Here is a 23,736-nt window from a genome sequence, read left to right on the forward strand (position 1 = left end):
CTCTTTATACCTGATCTTTCAGGGCAAAGAGAGTGGTGAGAATGTGGAACTTGCTACTATAAGGAGTGGTTCAGGCGAATAGCATAGATGCTTTTATGGGGAAGCTGGATAAACACATGAGGGAGGAAGGAATAGAAGGAGATGCTGATCGGGTAAGATGAAGTAGGGAGGGAGGAGGCTCGTGTGGAGCATAAACACCGGCATGGACCAGTTGGGCTGAATGGCCTGTTCCTGTGCTGTACATTCTATGTAATTTTATGACAAGCAATCGACACCTCAAATGGTCTTTTAGTTTATGGCACAAAGCGTTAAGAGACTGAATTCTTCCACAGCCAAACAAAGCCAGTGAACCATGACTGATTGTTGTTGTAACTGAAGGTTAAATTGTTAGGTGCTGACCGCATTTTATCTTATGATGCAGTAAGTGCATTGCTTCAACACATGAATTATAACATGTTTGAGTTAAAACCCCTGTTAACATTGCCAATATTCCTGGCTACGTCTGCATACTGCAAAGCTTTATACATCCAGCCAAGGTCAAGAAATATTATCACTAGCACAGTGGTGCAGGAGATAATAAGAACCTACAGACTATTTTATTGCAAGAGCACTTAAGCTTAATTGAATATTAAATCTATACAGAGTACAAAAAACTAACGGGGTTGTATTGCCGATGTACGAGGTGTCTGATCCCCTCTGCAGCTCTGTGCGCAGTTCTGGTCACTAAATCGCAGGAGGGAGATAACAGCCCTTGAGAGGGGGCAACATAGATATTAGGGTTGCCAACCCTCCAGGATTGCCCTGGAGTCTCCAAGAATTAAGATTAATCTCCAGGACACTGCTGCAAACATCTCCGGAAAAGAATCATGGAGGCATTACAAAAAAATTCCATGTTGTTTTCATTTTTTTTGTTGAACACTTTTGTTTATTAGTTATAAAAATATTGGAGATGGTTTGACTGACAGTCAAGAATCATCCAATCGGGTATTGAAGAGTCTGTTTGGTTTCCGATTGGCGTGGGAAGGAGGTGCTCCCCGAGGATGGACATGTCGGGCGACCAATGGCGAGAGTGTGGGGGCGGGGCAGTTGGAGGTCATGTGATGAAACCTCCTGCAATATGTCCGACCAGAGTTGGCAACCCCGACCCCAAGTATCGGCAGTTTAATTCTGAGCAAGTGGTGCGTGTATTTTTTGGAGAAAAGGAGACTTTGAGGTGAAATAGTCAAGACTTTGTGAAGGGAATTGAGAAATGTGGCCCAGGCTGCCTGTTCCCTGTGGTGAAGGATTCTCAATTCCAGGAGTCAAGTTAAAAATGAAAGAGGGACGTCGTGGGAAACTTTTACACCAATCGGATTATAGTGTTGTGGAACAGGTTACCAGAGAAGGAGATTGATGTGGACAGTTCACGAGCGTCAAAAGACAATCAGATGCATTTTTGTAGAGAGCAGAGATGAAGCAAGCAGGGATGTGGGACAAAAGGTGGTGGGATTGACCAGGTAAATAGGAATGTGTTTGTTGAGATTAATGTTGCTTTTTGCAGTTACTAAAAGTTCTTATTTTCTATTTTTGCCAACTCTAAAACAACAACTTTCACTTATATAGCTCCTTTACCAAAAGAAAACTTCCCACGGTGCTTCACGGAGGAAGGAAGGGAAGGACTGAATTTATTTATACTGCAATAGTTGTAAATTAGCCAGCGTCTGATCAAATATTCTGTTCAGAAAGAAAGACTTGCATTTATATAGCGCCTTTTACAACCTCAGGATGTCCCAAAACGTTTTACAGCCAATGAAGTACTTTTGAAGTGTAGCCACTGTTGTAAGGTGGGAAACGCGGCAGCCGATTTGCGCACAGCAAGATCCCACAAGCAGCACTGTGATAATGACCAGATAATCTGTTTTAGGGTGTTGGTTGAGGGATTAATATTGGCCAGGAAACCAGAGAGAACTCCCCTGCTCTTCTTTGAAATAGTGCAGGGGATCTTTTACATCCACCTGAGAGGGCAGACAGAGTCTCAGTTTATAATTATATTAATTGCATTTTTAAGGCAAATTTCCTATGTAAAATGTCACACTGTAATTATATCCTCCCACCAGTGGCGATGCTGCAATGCCACCACTGGTGGAAATGTGCAATTATAACATGACAAGTTTGCAAGGGCAATTCCTGTTATAAAATGTGGACATAGGAATTTATAATAGAAACAGATACAAGATTCTTGATATGTTATATAGATGTAGATGATCCAGATCAGTAGGGATCCAACACTACAACAACAGCACCAACGTGCATTTAGATAGCGGCTTTAACATAGTAAAACGTCCCAAGGCGCTTCACAGGAGCGATTATCAGACAGAATTTGACACCGAGCCACATAAGGAGATATTAGGACAGATGACCAAAAGCTTGGTCAAAGAGGTAGGTTTCAAGGAACGACTTAAAGGAGAGAGAGGCAGAGAGGTTTAGGAAGGGAATTCCAGAGATTAGGGCTTAGGCAGCTGAAGGCACGGCCGCCAATGGTGGAGCGATGAAAATCGGGGATGCACCAGAGGCCAGAATTGGAGGAGCGCAGAGATCTCGCAGGGTTGTAGGGGGTTACAGGGATAGGGAGGAGCGAGGCCATACATGCACAAAAATAAACGTTCAGAAAAATTGTAAGCCACACAGACCAGAAGGTCCAACGTTCAATTCCTCGTCTGTTCTGAGCTGGGTGATTGTAGCTGGGGTTTGGGGTTAGGGGCCACAGTGGGGCCTCAACATTCCTGAGCTGTGGGGGGAGCAGGAGAAAATAAATGCAATCCAACAACGCTCGGTGGAATGTGTGTGTGTGAGTGTGAGTGAGTGCATGTACGCGTGTGTGAGTGTGAGTGAGTGACTGTGTGTGAAGATGTTGAGTGTGACCAAAATCAGGCTCGGTCTTGATGCCTCTCACAGTTGAACAGCCTGCCAAGACTCATCGTTTAGTTCCACACATGATTGTCACACTAGTGAGATACCACGGGTACTATCGGCAGCCTGGCAACTGTAGCCTAGCAACTGTCCCCAAGTAAGATCCAGAGCTTTCAGGAGAGGAGGGGGAAAAGACTTAAAGAGAAAAACCTGCGATTTAAACATAAACTCATTTAACATGGAGTTAAATATTCAGCAACCGCTTGACTCTAGGCTAGAGAGACTTACATAAAAGTGACAAGCGTGTAATTGGAATACGAAGCCTTAGCTCGTTACAAAAGTTCTGTCTTTGGTTGAAAGCCAGTTTCCCACAAGTCTGTGGGGCACATAAGAACAATAAATAATAACACAGAATCCAAGAGGAAGCATTGGGCTTTGTTTATGTTATTCTTATCTGGAGAGACTGACCTTTCAACTCCTCTACAAAGCAGCGCAGCAGTAATAGAAAGTAGATTAAAGGCATCGAGCATTGAAGCAAGGAAGTTATGCTAAACCTTTATAAATCACTGGTTAGGCCTCAGCTGGAGTGTTGTGTCCAATTCTGGGCACCACACTTTAGGAAGGATGTAAAGGCTATGGAGAGGGTGCAGAGGAGATTTACTGGAATGATCACAGAATCATAGAAAGTTACGGCAGAGAAGGAGGCCATTCGGCCCATCGTGTCTGTGCCAGCCGATAAAGAGCTATCCAGCTTAATCCCACTTTCCAGCACTTGGTCCGTAGCCCTGTAGGTTACAGCACTTCAGGTGCACATCCAAGTGCTTTTTAAATGAGTTGAGGGTTTCTGCCTCTACCACCCTTTCAGGCAGTGAGTTCCAGACCCCCACCACCCTCTGGGTGAAAAAATTTCTCCTCAGCTCCACTCTAATCCTTCTACCAATTACTTTAAATCTATGCCCCCGGTCACTGACCCCTCTGCTAAGGGAAATAGGTCCTCCCTATCCACTCTATCTAGTCCCGTCATAATTTTATACACCTCAATTAAATCTCCCCTCAGCCTCCTTTGTTCCAAAGGAAACAACCCCAGCCTATCCAATCTTTCCTCATAGCTAAAATTCTCCAGTCCTGGCAACATCCTCGTAAATCTCCTCTGCACCCTCTCTAGTGCAATCACATCTTTCCTGTAATGTGGTGACCAGAACTGTACGCAGTACTCAAGCTGTGGCCTAACCAGTGTTTTATACAGTTCTACCATAACTTCCCTGCTCTTATATTCTGTGCCTCGGCTAATAAAGATAAAAATAAATGGTGCCAGGGTTGAGGGACTTCTGTCATGTGGCGAGATTGGAGAAGCTGGGATTGTTCTCCTTAGAGCAGAGAAGGTTAAGGGGAGATTTAATAGAGGTGTTCAAAATCATGAAGGGTTTTGATAGAGTAAATAAGGAGAAACTGTTTCCAGTGGCAGGAGGGTCGGTAACCAAAGGACACAGATTTAAGGTATTGGCAAAAAAACCAGAGGGGAGATGAGAAGACATTTTTTTTTAAGCAGCGAGTTGTGATGATCTGGAATGCGCTGCCTGAAAGGGCGGTGGAAGCAGATTCAATAATAACTTTCAAAAGGTAATTGGATAAATAGTTGAAGGGGAAATATTGCAGGGCTATGGAGAAAGAGTAGGGTTGGGACTAATTGGTAGCCCTTTCAGAGTTGGCACAGGCACCGTGGGCTGAATGGCCTCCTTCTGTGCTGTATCATTCTATAACAACAACAACTCGCATTTATATAGCGCCTTTAACGTAGTAAAACGTCCCAAGGTGCTTCACAGGAGCGATTATCAAACACAATTTGACACCGAGCCAGATAAGGCGATATTAGGACAGGTGACCAAAAGCTTGGTCAAAGCGGTAGGTTTTAAGAGGCGTCTTAAACAAAGAGAGAGAGATAGAGAGACGGAGAGGTTTAGGAGGGAATTCCAAAGCTTAGGGCCTAGGCAGCTGAAGGCACGGCCACCAATGGTGGAGCGATGAAAATCAGGGATGCGCAAGAGGCCAGAATTGGAGGAGCGCAGAGATCTCGGAGGATTGTCAGGCTGGAGGAGGTTAAAGAGATAGGGAGGGGCGAGGCCATGGAGTGATTTGAAAACAAGGATGAGAATTTTAAAATCGATACTTCTGTTCTTATATTCCACACCTTTGTGGTACCTACTTTAAAGAATTCCTCAACAGTTAAAATATATGTCACCTACCTAATTAAATAAAGAACTTTGAGTCTTGTACTCTGCACTACAGGAGAGAGTCTCAACGGAGTCCAAATGGGCTTGAGAGAGGACATTGAGGGATATGGTGAGAAGGCTGTCATGAAGGGTTGAGATCAATTAAAAAGGGAGGAGCTTGTTGGGCCTAATGACCTTGGTCTATTGCTAAAAAATTAATTATTTTTCCTCGAGTAGGAGACTGAAAGGACTGTTGCCATGGAAATGGGTCACTCTTGTATTGAAAGAGCACATTTAAGCAATCGCTCTGCATGCTGAGAGGCCACTTGAGGGCAAACAATAAGTTATTGATTGTAAAGGTCATTAAGATGTAGCCTTGTTCCCAAGAGCATGTCTCAGTCAATACCTGTCTGAATTGATTGATTACAAAACTGCCCCACAAACTTTGAAAATTACAGGGTTGTCCCTGGAAAGAAATCTAACTCCCAGCAGCCCTGCAATCATTGCTTTCTTCATCAAATGCCGCAACAGTAAATTCTATTTCTGTGGCGCTCCCATTGCAGTAGAAATTAGTCTGGGCTTGTCTCGCGGCCCCAGAGTCAGCGTTGTGCGAGCAGCTCATGCCCGAGCAGAGAGGCCCGGGACCACCCCGAAATTGGGCCTCAGGCCTCATCTACGTCTTTGGGGCCTGAAGAGAAAAATTAATTTTCAGGCACTCCGGCAGCACCCCTCATGTACATCGTGGGAGGGGGTTTGTAGCGGGCATTCGAGGGGGGTGGGAGGGGTGCTGGAGGGCACTCCTGCTCCTCCTCGCTCCACGGGAAGGTGCTTCTTAAAAATAATAATTAAAGCACTTACCTTTAGTTAGCGGCCGGCTGAAGAATCCCGAGTGAAGGACCAAAGCCCGTCTCGCTCATCAGTGATAAATTTGTCAAAGGGGTCCTCGTGGAGAGACTGGAGAAGCTGGGGTTGTTCTCCTTAGAGCAGAGAAGGTTAAGGGGAGATTTGATAGAGGTTCAAAATCATGAATGGTTTTGACAGAGTAAATAAGGAGAAACTGTTTCCAGTGGTGGCAGGGTCGGTACATAGGAACATAGGAACAGGAGTAGGCCATTCAGCCCCTCGTGCCTGCTCCACCATTTGATAAGATCATGGCTGATCTGTGATCTAACTCCATATACCTGCCTTTGGCCCATATCCCTTAATACCTTTCGTTGCCAAAAAGCTATCTATCTCAGATTTAAATTTAGCAATTGAGCTAGCATCAATTGCCGTTTGCGGAAGAGAGTTCCAAACTTCTACCACCCTTTGTGTGTAGAAATGTTTTCTAATCTCACTCCTGAAAGGTCTGGCTCTAATTTTTAGACTGTGCCCCCTACCCCTAGAATCCCCAACCAGCGGAAATAGTTTCTCTCTATCCACCCCATCTGTTCCCCTTAATATCTTATAAACTTCGATCAGATTACCCCTTAACCTTCGAAACTCTAGAGAATACAACCCCAATTTGTGTAATCTCTCCTCGTAACTTAACCCTTGAAGTCCGGGTATCATTCTAGTAAACCTACGCTGCACTCCCTCCAAGGCCAATATGTCCTTCCGAAGGTGCGGTGCCCAGAACTGCTCACAGTACTCCAGGTGCGGTCTAATCAGGGTTTTGTATAGCTGCAGCATAACTTCTGCCCCCTTGTACTCCAGTCCTCTAGATATAAAGGCCAGCATTCCATTAACCTTATTGATTATTTTCTGCACCTGTTCATGACACTTCAATGATCTATGTACCTGAACCCCTAAGTCCCTTTGGACATCCACTGTTTTTAACTTTTTACCATTTAGAAAGTACCCTGTTCTATCCTTTTTTGATCCAAAGTGGATGACCTCACATTTGTCTACATTGAATTCCATTTGCCACAGTTTTGCCCATTCACCTAATCTATCAATATCGCTTTGTAATTTTATGTTTTCATCTACACTGCTTACAATGCCACCAATCTTCGTGTCATCGGCAAACTTAGATATGAGACTTTCTATGCCTTCATCTAAGTCGTTAATAAATATTGTGAATAATTGAGGCCCCAAGACAGATCCCTGCGGGACTCCACTAGTCACATCCTGCCAATGTGAGTACCTTCCCATTATCCCTACTCTCTGTCGCCTTTCGCTCAGCCAACTTCCTAACCAAGTCCGTACTTTTCCCTCAATTCCCTGGGCTTCTATCTTAGTTAACAGTCTCTTATGTGGAAGTCCATATAAATAACATCCATTGACATTCCCCTGTCCACTACTTTAGTCACCTCTTCAAAAAATTCAATCAGGTTTGTCAAGCACGACCTACCTTTCACAAATCCATGCTGGCTCCCTCTGATTAACTGAAAATTCTCGAGGTGTTCAGTCACCCTATCCTTAATTATGGACTCCAGCATTTTCCCCACAACAGATGTTAGGCTAACTGGTCTATAATTCCTTGGTTTCCCTCTCTCTCCTTTCTTAAAAAGCAGACTGACATGTGCAATTTTCCAATCTGGAGGGACAGTTCCTGAATCTAGAGAACTTCGAAAGATTATAGTTAGGGCATCTGCAATGTGCTCACCTACTTCCTTTCAAACCCTGGGATGGAAACCATCTGGTCCTGGGGATTTGTCACTCTTTAGTGCTATTATTTTCTTCATTACTGTTGCTTTACTTATCTTAATTTTACTGAGTCCCTGTCCCCAATTCAATATTAGTTTTCTTGGGATTTCCGGCAAGCTATCCTCTTTTTCTACGGTAACCAGAGGACACAGATTTAAGGTGATCAGCAAAAGAACCAGAGGGGAGATGAGGAGACATTTTTTTACGCAGTGAGTTGTTATGATCTGGAACGCGCTGCCTGAAAGAGATTCAATAATAACTTTCAAAACTGAATTAGGTAAATACTTGAAGGGAAAAAGTTACAGGGCTGTGGGGAAAGAGCAGGGGGGAGTGAGACTAATTGGATAGCTCCTTCAAAGAGCGGGCACAGACACGATGGGCCGAATGGCCTCCTTCTGTGCTGCACCTACTATGATTTAATAGGCCCCTAATTTACACAGCCTAATGCCTGTTTTCGGCCTCTGCCCGGGAGGTCTAAAAAATGGTCCCCACGAATTTAGCAGCGGGACGAGGCCTGCGCAGGTTGGACACAATGCAAACCAATTGCTGCCCCGTTATGTACAAAAAGATGGGAGGGGGAGGGGGGCGGTGAAATTAGTCCAATGAATTCAATGGAAAAGCAAATCGGGCGCGGTGTAAAACGGGCTGCCGATTCGTCAGGAGCTGGTTTCAAGCTCCTGGTGTAGATCAGTTTCACCCCCAATATCTCAGAACGTTTGCAGCTCGGTGGACAGCGAGTGGGCACCAAGCTCGGGGGAGGGGAGGAGGGTCAGGAGGCAACAGGAAGTATGGTCAAAGTGGAGGATCTTAAGGTGTTGTTTGAAGGCAAGGAAGGAAATGATAAGGCAGGGATGCTGAGGGAGGGTGGTCCAGGGGGGCAGGGCAAACTGACCCGAGGAGCAACTACTGGTGATGGGGCAGGGGACAAGACACAGGCCAGGGTGTCTCAGGGATAGCGGGCCAGAGAAGGTCACAGGAGCAGTCAGGGTTTAGCTGCAATGTGAAAGTAGCACGGAGACTATTCCTTGCTCCGTTGCCTTCCTATAGCGTTCCAGGTATGGATTGGCTGATTTTTCCCCACTTCCTTCTCCCCTCTCCCCCTCGCAGCCCACAGATGCCAACACAGTTGCAGTTTGCCCCCCCCGAACCGCACTGCACTGACCGAGGTCAGCAACTCACTGAATGGGCATCGAATCTGCGATCCTCTCGTACAGCTCAGTGCTGTGACACATGGTACAATTACCACTGAGCTCTTCCTTAGTTATTCAAATGTGCAGGAGCCTAAATTCCTGTATGTGCACAAGCAGAACGTGTCAGAACAGATGGAATTGTGTGACCTCCAAATCACCCCTCACCTCCCTCAGTAATATCTGCGTTTAAGTATCCGCTTGAACTGGTGTTCAGGGTGAACATGACCTGCCTGAGCTGCTTGCTGACGGTAAATTTAATGAGCTCGGGTTTCTGTTCGATCTGAATCAGTCACTGTCTGTCACTGCACTGGTGAGAAAGTGTTTGGCAAACTGTTCCTCGGTTTAGAAACACACAATGTCATCATGTGAATCACGTCAAACTGACAAAAAGACACTCACTTCTCTATTCCCAAACTGAACAGCAGAGAGCAAACACCGTCTTCAATATACTGGAATAATCTCAAATATATTATAGAGAGTAATGGATACCTGGGAATGAGTTATAGGCAGGAATCTAATCAAGTTCCAGGTAGGCTAGGAAATTAATGGATTACTCGGAAATAAGCATCAATATAATCTGAGATCAATAATTACCTGCCATAGTCACAGCAGAGCCCTGGGAGTGTTTGATGGGGCAGTGTCGCGGGAGCTTTGCTCTGTATCTATGATGACAGATTGGATAGGCTGGGGTTGTTTTCCTTGGAACAGAGGAGGCTGAGGGGGGGGGATTTGATTGAGGTGTAACAAAGTTATGAGGGGCCTAGATAGAGTGGATAGGAAGGACCTATTTCCCTTAGCGGAGGGGTCAATAACCAGGGGGCATAGACTTAAAGTGATTGGTCGAAGGATTAGAGCGGAAATGAGGAAAAATGTTTTCACCCAGAGGGTGGTGGGGGTCTGGAACTCGCTGCCTGAGAGGGTGGTAGAGGCAGAAACCCTCAACTCATTTAAAAAATACTTGGATATGCACCTGAAGAGCCTTAACCTGCAGGGCTAGGGACCAAATGTGGGAAATTGGGATTAGGCTGAGTGGCTTGTTTCTCAGCTGGCACGGACATGATGGGCCGAATAGCCTCCTTCTGTGCCGTAAATTTTCTATGATTCTATTATGTAACCCGCACTGTACCTGCCCTGGGAGTGTTTGATGGGACAGTGTAGAGGGAGCTTTACTCTGTATCTAACCCTTGCTGTACCTGCCCTGGGAGTGTTTGATTGGACAGTGTAGAGGGAGTTTTACTCTGTATCTGACCCTTGCTGTATCTGCCCTGGGAGTGTTTGATGGGACAGTGTAGAGGGAGCTTTACTCTGTATCTAACCCGTGCTGTACCTGCCCTGGGAGTGTTTGATGGGACAGTGTAGAGGGAGTTTTACTCTGTATCTAACCCTTGCTGTATCTGCCCTGGGAGTGTTTGATTGGACAGTGTAGAGGGAGTTTTACTCTGTATCTGACCCTTGCTGTATCTGCCCTAGGAGTGTTTGATGGGACAGTGTAGAGGGAGCTTTACTCTGTATCTAACCCGTGCTGTACCTGCCCTGAGAGTGTTTGATGGGACAGTGTAGAGGGAGCTTTACTCTGTATCTAACCCGTGCTGTACCTGCCCTGGGAGTGTTTGATGGGACAGTGTAGAGGGAGTTTACTCTGTATCTAACCCATACACGCGCACACACACTTGCTCATTTGCTTCCTTCTGTTAATTGATGGTTCTTACTTACTATGATTGCCCTCAGGAGCGCATCAGTCAGGCACAGTATGAACACTGATGCTCCCAGCCAACCGGAACTTGGAGTCCACCATCATCATTACAGTAAGCAACTCATTCAACCAATTGGAATGAGTGCTGCTGACTGCCATGTCAGCAAAATGCAGCTAAATAAAGACGGTATCTTCAAAACCAGTATCAACTATTGGAACATTTTTAGATATTTGATATTTGAGCAACTGACGGGACAATGGGTCCAGGACAATTGCTTCAATCCCACGGTCTTACATCACTTTCCTGAGATCTTCACCTCTCAGTGAGAAGCTGAAGAGAGCAAGATAGGTCAAAGTGTCCCATTTTACTTTGATTGATTCCCATCAGCAATGGGACAGGCCCTGAATGCATTTAATTTTTCTGCCTCTTAGTAGCTGATGTACCGTTCATTCCCATTATACAGAACCCAATGGACCAAACCCCCTCCCATTCACTCCCATTATACTGAACCCAATGGACCAAACCCCCTCAGCCAGTCCAGCCCCTTCTCTATTCCTTTCTCTGGGTCAGGCAGAGAGATGCATTGCATCTCTGCACATGCCAAGCTCTTAGCGAGGTTGGGATGCCAGTGGGCAGGGGTGTGCGGGCACAATCTGCTCAGTTACCAGTGATTGAGGACTCAGTAGCGGTTGGAAGCAGGTTGCCAAGAAAGGCTGCAGTAGCATCAGAATTTGTGTCAGACTCCAAACTACAATAGCCGATTTGTAAATCTTTGTATGACACTCTGTTTGTTAGTCATTCATTCAGTGAATGATTCATTCCAACCACAAACAGCCGAAAATGCTCAACGAAAACTCTAATTTTTACACGAGAACTAATTAGATTTCCAAAGCATGTTAATAACTACAAATGAAACTTGACTGTGGATTAATTGTATTTCATGCATTCAAGATAAAACACAAAACTATTTACTTTATGTTCAGGTCTGAATTTGTGAATTGCTTGAAATTGTCGATTCTGTACAAAGGAAGTGAATGGGAAGAGGTTTGGTCCATTGGGTTCTGCAGAATGGGAGCGAACGGGAAGGATTTGGTGCATTGGGTTCTGTACAATGGGAGTGAATGGGAGGGGGTTTGGTCTATTGGGATTCTGCACAATGGGAGCGAACGGGAAGGGTTTGGTGCATTGGGTTCTGTACAATGGGAGTGAATGGGAGGGGGTTTGGTCTATTGGGATTCTGCACAATGGGAGAGAATGGGAAGGGGTTTGGTTCATTGGGATTCTGCACAATGGGAGAGAATGGGAAGGGGTTTGGTCCATTGGGATTCTGCACAATGGGAGTGAATGGGAAGGAGTTTGGTTCATTGGGATTCTGCACAATGGGAGAGAATGGGAAGGGGTTTGGTCCATTGGGATTCTGCACAATGGGAGTGAATGGGAAGGAGTTTGGTTCATTGGGATTCTGTACAATGGGAGTGAATGGGAAGGGGTTTGGTCCATTGGGATTCTATACAATAGGAGTGAATGGGAGGGGGTTTGGTCCATTGGGATTCTGCACAATGGGAGTGAATGGGAAGGAGTTTGGTTCATTGGGATTCTGCACAATAGGAGAGAATGGGAAGGGGTTTGGTCCATTGGGATTCTGCACAATGGGAGTGAATGGGAAGGAGTTTGGTTCATTGGGATTCTGTACAATGGGAGTGAATGGGAAGGGGTTTGGTCCATTGGGATTCTATACAATGGGAGTGAATGGGAGGGGGTTTGGTCCATTGGGATTCTATACAATGGGAGTGAATGGGAGGGGGTTTGGTCCATTGGGATTCTGCACAATGGGAGTGAATGGAAAGGAGTTTGGTCCATTGGGATTCTATACAATGGGAGTGAATGGGAAAGGGTTTGGTCCATTGCGATTCTGCACAATGGAAATGAATGGGAAATGGTTTAGTCCATTAGAATTCTCCAACAGGACCACATACGTACGCCTCAAGGCAATCTCATGCCTGCAGTTCTCTGTACGTTGAATTCCTAGTCGCCAGTAGGAGGAGTTCAGCATGGATCGTGTAAGGACTAAAAACATCCCGTAACTCAAAATGATTTTATTTGAGTCTTTACCAAGGAGACAAGTATCTCTGTATCTGCCGCCTTTATTTGACAGGGACTCTGCCTCTGTCCAATTAGAAACCAGTTTGAAAAGGTGCGAGGACGCCCCACATAAAGGGAGCAAGAAATTGGAAAGGAGTCACTGCAGGAACACCTCAGCCGCCCCACCCATTCAAATATGGAACAGCACAAGACACAGGGTGACTTTAAAGAGGGGGAAAAATACTCTTTGGATAAGAGGAAGGAGTTTGACTTCGAGTCAGAATAATAATGCATCGCTTTCAAGTCTAGATTCTGTCGCGTGCACACAGAGGATGACTGCCCAGATAATAAATCTTGTGATGTGAAATTTATACAAACCCTAATCTAAATAGCAGCCCTTCCAATTATACATTGTCAGGAGTTAGTTACAAATGGATTTTTATTTAATCTTAAAATAGATTACAGAAGCAAATCCATCATCTGCGATTAACTTGCGCTGTCATCATCCCAGCAACATTGTCCATTAGTCACCCCACACAGGGAATAAATTCAAACAGTGATAAAGACCTTTAAATCTTAAGTGTTTCATAATCAGATATGACTTGTTATGTGGAGGGAATTTATCACCGACCTGTTTGTGAATTTTTGCCCTGTTCTGGTACAAAAACAACATTACATCGAACTCCAGTGACTGTCACTGCAGACCAGCAGAGCCAACTTACCCTGGGTTACATGAAACAGCTTTGGGATATAAAATGGTGCATAATCTGCAGGAGAACATTGATCGATTGACAACAGTATAAGGGCTTAGAAGAGCAAGATGTACAACTGATGCCTGTAAAGATTGGGGGGGTGGGGGGAATTTTAACCCTCTTCCCTCCCCCACAGCCAGGTGGGAACCAGAGAGGGGGGAAGTTCAAATAAGGGCAGAGACCGACCCCCTTACTCATGGGACTGAATTTTAACCCGCTGTTTACAGTAGACTCATGTGATACCGGGGTACGGTAGCATAGTGGTTATGTTACTGGGCTAGTAATCCAGAGACCTGGACTAATAATCCAGAGTCATGAGTTCAAATCCTGCCACAGCAGCTGGGGAATTTAAATTCAATTAATTAAATAAAATCTGGAATTAAAATACTAGTTTCTGTAATGGTGGCCATTACAAACTACTGGATTGTCGTAAAAACTCATCTGGTTCACTAATGCCCTTTAGGGAAGGAAACCTGCCGTCCTTACCTGGTCTGGCCGAAATATGAATCCAGACCCACAGCAATGTGGTTGATTCTTAATTGTCCTCTGAAATGGCCAAGCAAGCCACTCAGTTGTACAATCTTGCTAAAAAAAGGCATAATAAGACGGACCACTAGGCACTGGACCCGACAAAGGCAAACCAAGCCCAGTCGACCCAGCAAAGTCCTCCTCACTGACATCTGGGGACTTGTGCCAAAATTGGGAGAGCTGTCCCACAGACTAGTCAAGCAACAGCCTGACATAGTCATACTCACAGAATCATACCTTTCAGCTAATGTTCCAGACACTTCCATCACCATCCCTGGGTATGTCCTGTTCCACCGGCAGGACAGACCAACCAGAGGTGACGGTACAGTGATATACAGTCGGGAGGGAGTGGCCCTGGGAGTCCTCAACATTGACTCTGGACCCCATGAAATCTCATGGCATCAGGTCAAACATGGGCAAGGAAACCTCCTGCTGATTACCACCTACCGCCCTCCCTCAGCTGATGAATCAGTCCTCCTCCATGTTGAGCACCACGTGGAGGAAGCACTGAGGGGAGCAAGGGCTCAGAATGTACTCTGGGTGGGGGACTTCAATGTCCATCACCAAGAGTGGCTCGGTAGCACCACTACTGACCGAGCTGGCCGAGTCCTGAAGGACATAACTGCCAGACTGGGCCTGCGGCAGGTGGTGAGCGAACCAACACGAGGGAAAAACTTACTTGACCTCGTCCTCACCAATCTACCTGTCGCAAATGCATCTGTCCATGACAGTATTGGTAGGAGTGACCACCGCACAGTCCTCGTGGAGATGAAATCCCGTCTTCGCACTGAGGACACCATCCAACGTGTTGTGTGGCACTACCACCGTGCTAAATGGGATAGATTCAGAACAGATCTAGCAGCTCAAAACTGGGCATCCATGAGGCGCTGTGGGCCATCAGCAGCAGCAGAATTGTATTCCAGCACAATCTGTAACCTCATGGCCCGGCATATTCCTCACTCTACCATTACCAACAAGCCAGGGGATCAACCCTGGTTCAATGAGGAGTGTAGAAGAGCATGCCAGGAGCAGCACCTAAAAATGAGGTGCCAACCTGGTGAAGCTACAACTCAGGACTACATGCATGCTAAACAGCAGAAGCAACATGCTATAGACAGAGCTAAGCGATTCCACAACCAACGGATCAGATCAAAGCTCTGCAGTCGTGAATGGTGGTGGACAATTAAACAACTAACGGAAGGAGGAGGCTCTGTAAACATCCCCATCCTCAATGATGGCGAAATCCAGCACGTGAATGCAAAAGACAAGGCTGAAGCGTTTGCAACCATCTTCAGCCAGAAGTGCCAAGTGGATGATCCATCTCGGCCTCCTCCCGATATCCCCACCAGCACAGAAGCCAGTCTTCAGCCAATTTGATTCACTCCACGTGATATCAAGAAACGGCTGAGTGAACTGGATACAGCAAAGGCTATGGGCCCCGACAACATCCCGGCTGTAGTGCTGAAGACTTGAGCTCCAGAACGAGCCGCGCCTCTAGCCAAGCTGTTCCAGTACAGCAACAACTGGCATCAACCCGACAATGTGGAAAATTGCCCAGGTATGTCCTGTCCACAAAAAACAGGACAAATCCAATCCGGCCAATTACCGCTCCATCAGTCTACTCTCAATCATTAGCAAAGTGATGGAAGGTGTCGTCAACAGTGCTATCAAGCGGCACTTACTCACCAATAACCTGCTCACCGATGCTCAGTTTGGGTTCTGCCAGGACCACTCGGCTCCAGACCTCATTACAGCCTTGGTCCAAACATGGACAAAAGAGCTGAATTCCAGAGGTGAGGTGAGAGTGACTGCCCTTGATATCAAGGCAGCATTTGACCGAGTGTGGCACCAAGGAGCCCTAGTAAAGTTGAAGTCAATGGGAATCAGGGGGAAAACTCTCCAGTGGCTGGAGTCATACCTAGCACAAAGGAAGATGGTAGTAGTTGTTGGAGGCCAATCATCTCAGCCCCAGGACATTACAGCAGGAATTCCTCAGGACAGTGTCCTAGGCCCAACCATCTTCAGCTGCTTCATCAATGACCTTCCCTCCATCATAAGGTCAGAAATGGGGATGTTTGCTGATGATTGCACAGTGTTCAGTTCCATTCGCAACCCCTCAGATAATGAAGCAGTCCGTGCCCGCATACAGCAAGACCTGATAAGTGGCAAGTAACATTCGCGCCAGATAAGTGCCAGGCAATGACCATCTCCAACAAGAGACAGTCTAATCACCTCCCCTTGACCTTCAACGGCATTACCATCGCCGAATCCCCCACCATCAACATCCTGGGGGTCACCATTGACCAGAAACTTAACTGGACCAGCCATATAAATACTGTGGTTACAAGAGCAGGTCAGAGGCTGGGTATTTAGTGGTGAGTGACTCACCTCCTGACTCCCCAAAGCCTTTCCACCATCTACAAGGCACAAGTCAGGAGTGTGATGGAATACTCTCCACTTGCCTGGATGAGTGCAGCTCCAACAACACTCAAGAAGCTCGACATCATCCAGGGCAAAGCAGCCCGCTTGATTGGCACCCCATCCACCACCCTAAACATTCACTCCCTTCACCACCAGCGCACTGTGGCTGCAGTGTGTACCATCCACAGGATGCACTGCAGCAACTCGCCAAGGCTTCTTCGACAGCACCTCCCAAACCCGTGACCTCTACCACCTAGAAGGACAAGAGCAGCAGGCACATGGGAACAACACCACCTGCACGTTCCCCTCCAACTCACACACCATCTCAACTTGGAAATATATCGCCGTTCCTTCATCGTCGCTGGGTCAAAATCCTGGAACTCTCTACCTAACAGCACTATGGGAGAACCTTCACCACACGGACTGCAGTGGTTCAAGAAGGCGGCTCTCCACCACCTTCTCAAGGGCAATTAGGGATGGGCAATAAATGCCGGCCTTGCCAGCGACGCCCACATCCCATGGACGAATAAAAAAAAAATACCTGCTGGACGACAGCTTTAAATATGCAGATTGGGTCCCGATGATGTCATTGGGGCCTCGACTGCAGTTTTAGCCCGAGGTCTGATCGCGGTCGGGGTGGGGGGCAGTTGTGCCTTCCCCTCACCCCCCCTCAGGCCAAACCTGCCGCAAGCTGCATCAAAGGCCAAAAGAGTAGTTTAAAACATTTTTCTGTTCGGTTTCCTCGTGGGGTCAGGAGGAGCAGAAATGTTCTTTCGAGTCCCACAAGGAAACCTTGGGCCTCCCCTGCCCTTGGGTTGCCCCCCTCTCTCTGAACCACAGTTCCCCACCGACACCCCGCCAATCCTTAGTGCCAGGGACTGTTCCCGTGTGTCCCCAGTGACAGCCTCCTGCCACCTGATATCCCACTCTCACCCTCGGGTCCACCGGGAGGCTGACGAGCTCCGTGTAAAGGAGATCCAGCGGTTAAAATCGGCCTCGCACCGATGACGCATTCGAATCTGTCGCCCGCCTCAGACTCCTCCCCTTCCCCATTTGGGTTCAGTGTCAATTTTTGTCCGATTACGCTCCTGTGTTTTACTACTTTAAAGGCGCTATATAAATGCAAAAGCAAAATACTGCGGGTGCTGGAAATCTGAAATAAAAACAGAAAATGCTGGAAAAGCTCAGCAAGTGAGGCAGCATCTGTGGAGAAAGAAAAAGAGTTAACATTTCAGGTCCTTTCATCAGAACTGTAGCTCTGAACTATATCAGAACTATATAAATACATGCTGTTGTTGTTGATACACCCAACCACACACTTGCTTTCCTTCCTATAGCTCGCAAAGCCCTGAAGGTTGGTTCCAAACTCACCGCCTCCTTCAGTCAACCATGTAAGCCAGACCAGACGGGAGTGGCAGGTGTCGCGCTGAAGGGGAAACAGGTAGAAGGGAGGGAAGAAAGAAAGGAAGGAAGTTAGGAAGGGAGGGAGGGACGGAGGGAAGGAAGGAAGAAAGGGAGGGAGGAGGGAGGGAGGAGGGAAGGAAGGAAAAGAAGGAAGGAAGGAAGGACTTGCATTTATATAGCGCCTTTCACGAACTCAGGACGTCCCAAAGTGCTTTACAGCCAATTAAGTACTTTTGAAGTGTAGTCACTGTTGTGATGTAGGAAACGCGGCAGCCGATTTGCGCACAGCAAGATCCCACAAACAGCAATGTGATGATAACCAATCTTTTGTTCCAATTAAATTATGCTTCATCCAGATGCAATTGAGATTAAGGACATAAACAGGGCAAGATCACAGCAGATTAATGCAGTACTTTCTAAAAGTCACAATCAAGAATCATTTTTCCTTCATCAGTATCTTTCAGATCTTTATGGTGCGTTGTTAATTTGAATAATGTTAAATTAATGCACTTGCGTTTTGTATTTATGACCTGTGAAAGGGAGGTTCTCTGTCCCAGTCAATAAAGTCCTGCCTGTTCACCAGGTAACCATCAAGTTGGGTTTTGAAGTAACACACTGCATTACACAGGCTGCTCGCCAATCAGAATCTCTTCCTTGATTCATCAGAAGCCACATTGATGGTGACATTTATCTGGATTTATTGGATGAAAATTGCTGTTCTGTAATGCTCTCTCCAATCGTAAGACATAATGGTCTTCAACTAATCCTCCTTGCAAATATCTTTCCCCAACATAAGAGACATTAGAGTTAACGTTTCAGGTCGATGACCTTTCATCAGAACTGGTGAACAATAATTTATATAAGAACATAAGAAATAGGAGCAGGAGCAGGCCATATGGCCCCTCCAGCCTGCTCCGCCATCCAATAAGATCTATTTAGTTTATTTAAGTTTAGATGAAAGGTCATCGACCCGAAACGTTAACTCTGTTTCTTTCTCCACAGATGCTGCCTCACTTGCTGAGCTTTTCCAACATTTACTGTTTTTATTTCAGATTTCCGGCATCCGCAGTATTTTGCTTTTAATAAATCACTGCATCCCCTCAGAGGGGTGAACATCTAATCAAATCCAGCAGGAGGAGAGATTTAATAAAGAGACACAGTACATTAATTACAATTCACATAAATAATGACGGCACATGTTAATCTGCACAGTCTCATTATCAGCAATGAAGTAGAGGACAATATTTTAAGTTATGCAAGGTCACTGGGACCTAGTGAGCCAGCATTTATTCCTTTTGTCTTTGGCGAAACAGCATTTTTCCCCCAGACTAGAAAAACTTTTTTTAACGGCACCTGATGGTCCCCTTCAAGACCCTGTTGGTGAATTCTGAAGGCTGGACAGGCAGCTGTCTTCACTCCTGATAGTCCAGTCGGTATGGCCCTTTCCATATGTAGCAACACTTCGCCAAGCTGGATGTTGTCAGATTTACATGGGCTTAGGGAACAAGCCATACACGCTGAGCTGTGATCATTAGAACAGGGGTAAACGCTAGGAATCTGGAGTTAAAACAGATCTTGGCAGGGTTGTCATCACCTGAAAGAGAAATGGTAGTTTAAAGACAGGACTTGCATTTATATAGCACCTTTTACAATCTCAGGATAGTCCTAAAGCGCTTTACAGCCAATGAAGTACTTTTGAAGTGTAGTCACTGTCGTAATGTAGGAAATGCGGAAGCCAATTTGCGCACAGCAAGATCCCACAAACAGCAATGAAATAAATAACCAGGTAATCTGTTTTAGTGATGTAGGTTGATGATAATTGTTGGCCAAGACACCGGGAGAACTCCCCTGCTCTTCTTGTTGTCAGAAGGTTATGGTTCAAGTCCCACTTCAGAGACCAGAGCACACAATCTAGGCTGACACTCCCAGTGTAGTACTGAGAGGGGGTATTGCACTGTCGGAGGTGCTGTCTTTTAGATGAGACGTTAAACCGAGGCCCCGTCTGTCCTCTCAGGTGGACGTAAAAGATCCCAGGGGAGTTCTCCCCGGTGTCCTGGGCCAATATTTATCCCTCAACCAACATCACTAAAACAGATTATCTGGTCATTATCACATTGCTGTTTGTGGGATCTTACTGTGCACAAATTGACTACCGATTTTCCTACCTTACAACAATGACTACACTTTCAAAAAGTACTTCATTGGATGCAAAGTCTCTTGGGATTGAGTTGAACAAAGGAAGCATAATCTTAAAGTTGGTGCTAGGCCAATTAGCCAAAAGGCTGTGGATGCTGGGGGTCAATTGAAATTTTCAAGACTGAGATCGGTAGATTTTTGTTGGGTGAGGGTATCGAGGGATATGGAGCAAAGCGGGTAAATGGAGTTGAGATACAGATCAGCCACGATCTAATAGAATGATCTAACAGGCTTGAGGGGCTGAATGGCCTCCTCCTGTTTCTAGATATCTTGTGTACTTTCCTGCAACTCAATTAACTGTTTCTGTTTATCCAATTCTGGTCAGCTCTCCTTTAGAACTTGGTAGCAAAAAAAGGGATTAGGATTTGCTCGGGGTTAGGGATGTGATCTGGGACATGCTAAACTCCTTTCTCTTAATATACTTAAAAAGACTAATACTGTTCCTGCTGTCTAAGGTTTAAGGAGACTCTCAGCTAATTATATTCCCTGTTTAGCTACCAATCCAAATCTCCCAATGACTGACAGTAAACAATCAAAGGTAAGACAGCAAGTTGCAGTTATATAGGATTTTAAATGAAGCAAAAACATCCCAAAGAACCTCACAGGAGAGCTCATGTCTGTTTGAAAAGGAATAAAAGTAGTGGAACGAGGGGATATTGCAAGTAGGGAAACACTTTGGGCTCGATATTAGGAGGGAGGCGGGTTGGCAGTGGTGGGTCGATTGGGCGCGTGGGTGACGCGCCCAGTGAATTTGGGGTGCTCTGCACGCGATCGCAGCCTAATTGAAGGCACTTACCTTGGCTTCCGGGTTTCCCATTCTAGACCTGCGCAGCGGGCACACTGCGCACCCGCATCACAGGCTGTCAGCAGGAGGCACCCTATTTAAAGGGGCAGTCCTCCAAAGCTCCTCCTGCAGCAAAGAACCAATTTAGGATCATGGAGCAGGCCAGAGGCAAGGCTGCTCCAAGGTTCTCTGACTCCTCACTCCAGGTGCTGCTCAATGGGGCGAGGAGGAGGAGGGAAATCTTTTTCCCATCGGATGGGAGGAAATGTCCTCCCTCCACCACCAAGAGGGCCTGGCTGGAGGTGGCCGAGGAGGTCACCAGCAGCAGCAATGTGTCCAGAACCTGGGTGCAGTGCAGGAAGAGATTTAATGACCTAACCAGGTCAGCCAAAGTGAGTATACTTACGCATTCTCGCACACTCCGTCTTCCACATCACCTCCACCACCACACAACTCCTTCTGCACTGCCACCACAACACTCTCGCATCACTCCTCACATCCGCTCAACTATGATCCTCACCTTGCCTGCAGGTACTCACCGCCCCAGCTCCCATTCAAACACTACCACGCAACCCAATCCTCATACAATCTCATGGCTATGTTTCACACGCACCCTCCCATGCATCTCCCTCACGCTCACCCCCACCCACACCAATGCATGCAGCGGGTCACCATGCAACCATCACTCAATCACGCCTCTGTGTTTTGCCTTGATAGGAGAAGAGATGCCAGAGTGACCAGGAGCAGGCAAGGACCGGAGGGGGCCCGCCACACCAGGTGGCCTTAACAGATGCGGAGCAGCAAGTACTCGAAATAAGCCGGACGCTGGAGTGCCTGTCCGTGGTGGACGCTGAGACTGGGAGTGCACAAGTGGCTGGTGACAGAAATCTAACACTCAGAACTCATGCTAGCGAATGATCTTAGCATCACTTGGCATCTGCAGCACCTCAACATCTGTCCACATCCTTAATATTGCTTTCTGTTCTCTTGCAGGGCCATCTGCGACCGCCGTGATTCCTCAGAGGACCTGCCGGCCTCTGAGGGGGCATCGTCACATCTGAGCCAGCCATCCACCAGCGCAGATATATACACCTCGGTGGGTCCCCGTCCTCACTTAGTTGGGCTTGCACATGGTGAGTTACCACGCACATGTGAGCACGAGCAGACCCTGGTGGCAGGGGCAGCCGTGGAGAGTCCGCGTCGGTGGGAGCACTCTTCCCCAGGCTTTGCTCAGCTGGACCCAGATGCTGAACCCTGGAGGCCAACTGTGAAAAGGAGAGTCATTGAGGGGCAGCAGCACATTGCCGAGGTACTAGAACAGTTGCCACGCGCACTCTCCACAATCGCGCAGAGGATGGAGGAGTCCAACTCCTGCACGAGTGAAATACTATCTCAGGGACGTGAAGGCATCTCTGGGTAGGTGTGGGAATGTCTGCGATGGAGAAAAGGCAAGACTCCATCGAGTGTCAAGCACGGCTCAACAATGAGTCCATTCAGGCCCTGACAATGGCCGTTCGGATTCAGGGTGAGCAACATTCTGCCGCCTTAAACAGGCTGACAGATACCTTACAACTAGCCTTCCAAGGCTTCACACATGTCCTCCAAACTGTCGTTCAGCAGGGTGGAAGGAGTGATGTGGGCCTGGGCCAGGAGAGGGATGATGGTGAAAGGGGACATGGAAGTGGGGACGCCGCTCAAAGCGCTCCCACGTCTCACCCGTTGCCCCTCTCTCAACCAGTACCCGCAATGCTGCCCCCTCTCCAGGTGGCCGAGTCTGCCCCTGCACAGGTGTAGGTGGAGCAGTCTTTAGAGGGGCCCTCATGGGCACCGAAACCCAGAGGGTGTCCGCGCAAAGCATTTCATCGGTCAGGGCATGAACAAGAGCAACCTGCCACTACCTCTGCTGAAGCCACAGGGGTAGCACCACGTAGGGGTTCCCGTAAACGTAAGGCGAAGGTTTTGTGAGCACAAAGGGGATGCACAAGGGTGTAAGACAAAATGTCATGTTTTTGATTTATTTTCATTTGTTTTGCAAAAAATCATAAAAAATTGTTATCACCACTACTTTGAAAATCTTGTCTGGTTTGTGCAATAATGCCCTTTCCTGAGGATCACCATGAAGACCCACACCTGATGCCACCCATTGTGTCACTGCAGAGTGGGTGTTGGTGTATTTGTAGGGCTCTTTTGTGCAGACAACTGAGAGACGCTGGCGATGTCCCCGGTGGCACCCTGGAAGGATGCGGAGGAGAAGTTGTTGAGGGCAGTGGTGATTTTGAGAGCGACAGGTAAGAAGATGGTGCTCGGGCCAGCCGGGAGCAGCTCGGCATCAAGGAGGCTGCAGATGTCCACGACTACATGTCGAGTGACTCTGAGCCTCCGTGTGCACTGCTGCTCAGAGAGGTCCAGGAAGCTGAGCTTCGGTCTGTGGAGCCTGTGGCGAGGGTACTGCCTTCTGCGACACATCTCTCTCTGCGGTTGCTCTCCCTCCTGCTGTGCAGGTGGATGTGTCACAACACTGTGTTGTGGAGCTCCACATGTCAGAGGTAGATGGCGTGGCCGGCAAGGCTGGTGATGCTGTTCGTCCTCCGAGGAGGTCATGACTGCAGCTATGGCGGCCCCCATGCGGAAGATGTACGTTTGAGGGGGTCCGCAAGGTAGGTAAATGTGTCTGCACACCTTGTTGAGGTTACAAGTTTGTGAATTTTATTGTTAGGAGGAGGGTGGTGGAGGCCAAACTTTGTCCAAAGTGACAGAGTGGCCTCCTGCAATGAGTGAGGGTCTCCCCCCACACCTGTCAAATGGACCTTTGCAGCTGCCAAAGGCTGGTGGCTGCAACATGTCCATTTCAACTGGGAGTGTTTCCCCCAGTAGGGGAAACACTCTCAGTTTAGATGAAAATCCCACCCCTCCTAAAATATCCTACAAATCAGGTCTGCTAACGACCTGAACTATCAC

The 23,736-nt window shown here is 47.1% G+C and overlaps 1 protein-coding gene across 5 annotated transcripts in view; it reads right to left on the bottom strand.

Moving 5' to 3' along the window:
• Positions 1 to 19,042: 19,042 nt before the first annotated feature.
• The window catches only part of cyb561d1 (cytochrome b561 family, member D1), a 116,427-nt gene continuing 111,733 nt past the window's right edge, over positions 19,043 to 23,736 (bottom strand). For all 5 annotated transcript variants that reach the window (XR_010968418.1, XR_010968417.1, XR_010968421.1 and 2 more), the window contains one exon: positions 19,043 to 19,392. The gene's annotated coding sequence lies outside the window, so the exon portion shown is untranslated. The remainder of the gene's footprint in view (positions 19,393 to 23,736) is intronic.

Source organism: Heptranchias perlo, chromosome 27 (assembly GCF_035084215.1).
Source record: "Heptranchias perlo isolate sHepPer1 chromosome 27, sHepPer1.hap1, whole genome shotgun sequence".
NCBI lineage: Eukaryota > Metazoa > Chordata > Chondrichthyes > Hexanchiformes > Hexanchidae > Heptranchias > Heptranchias perlo.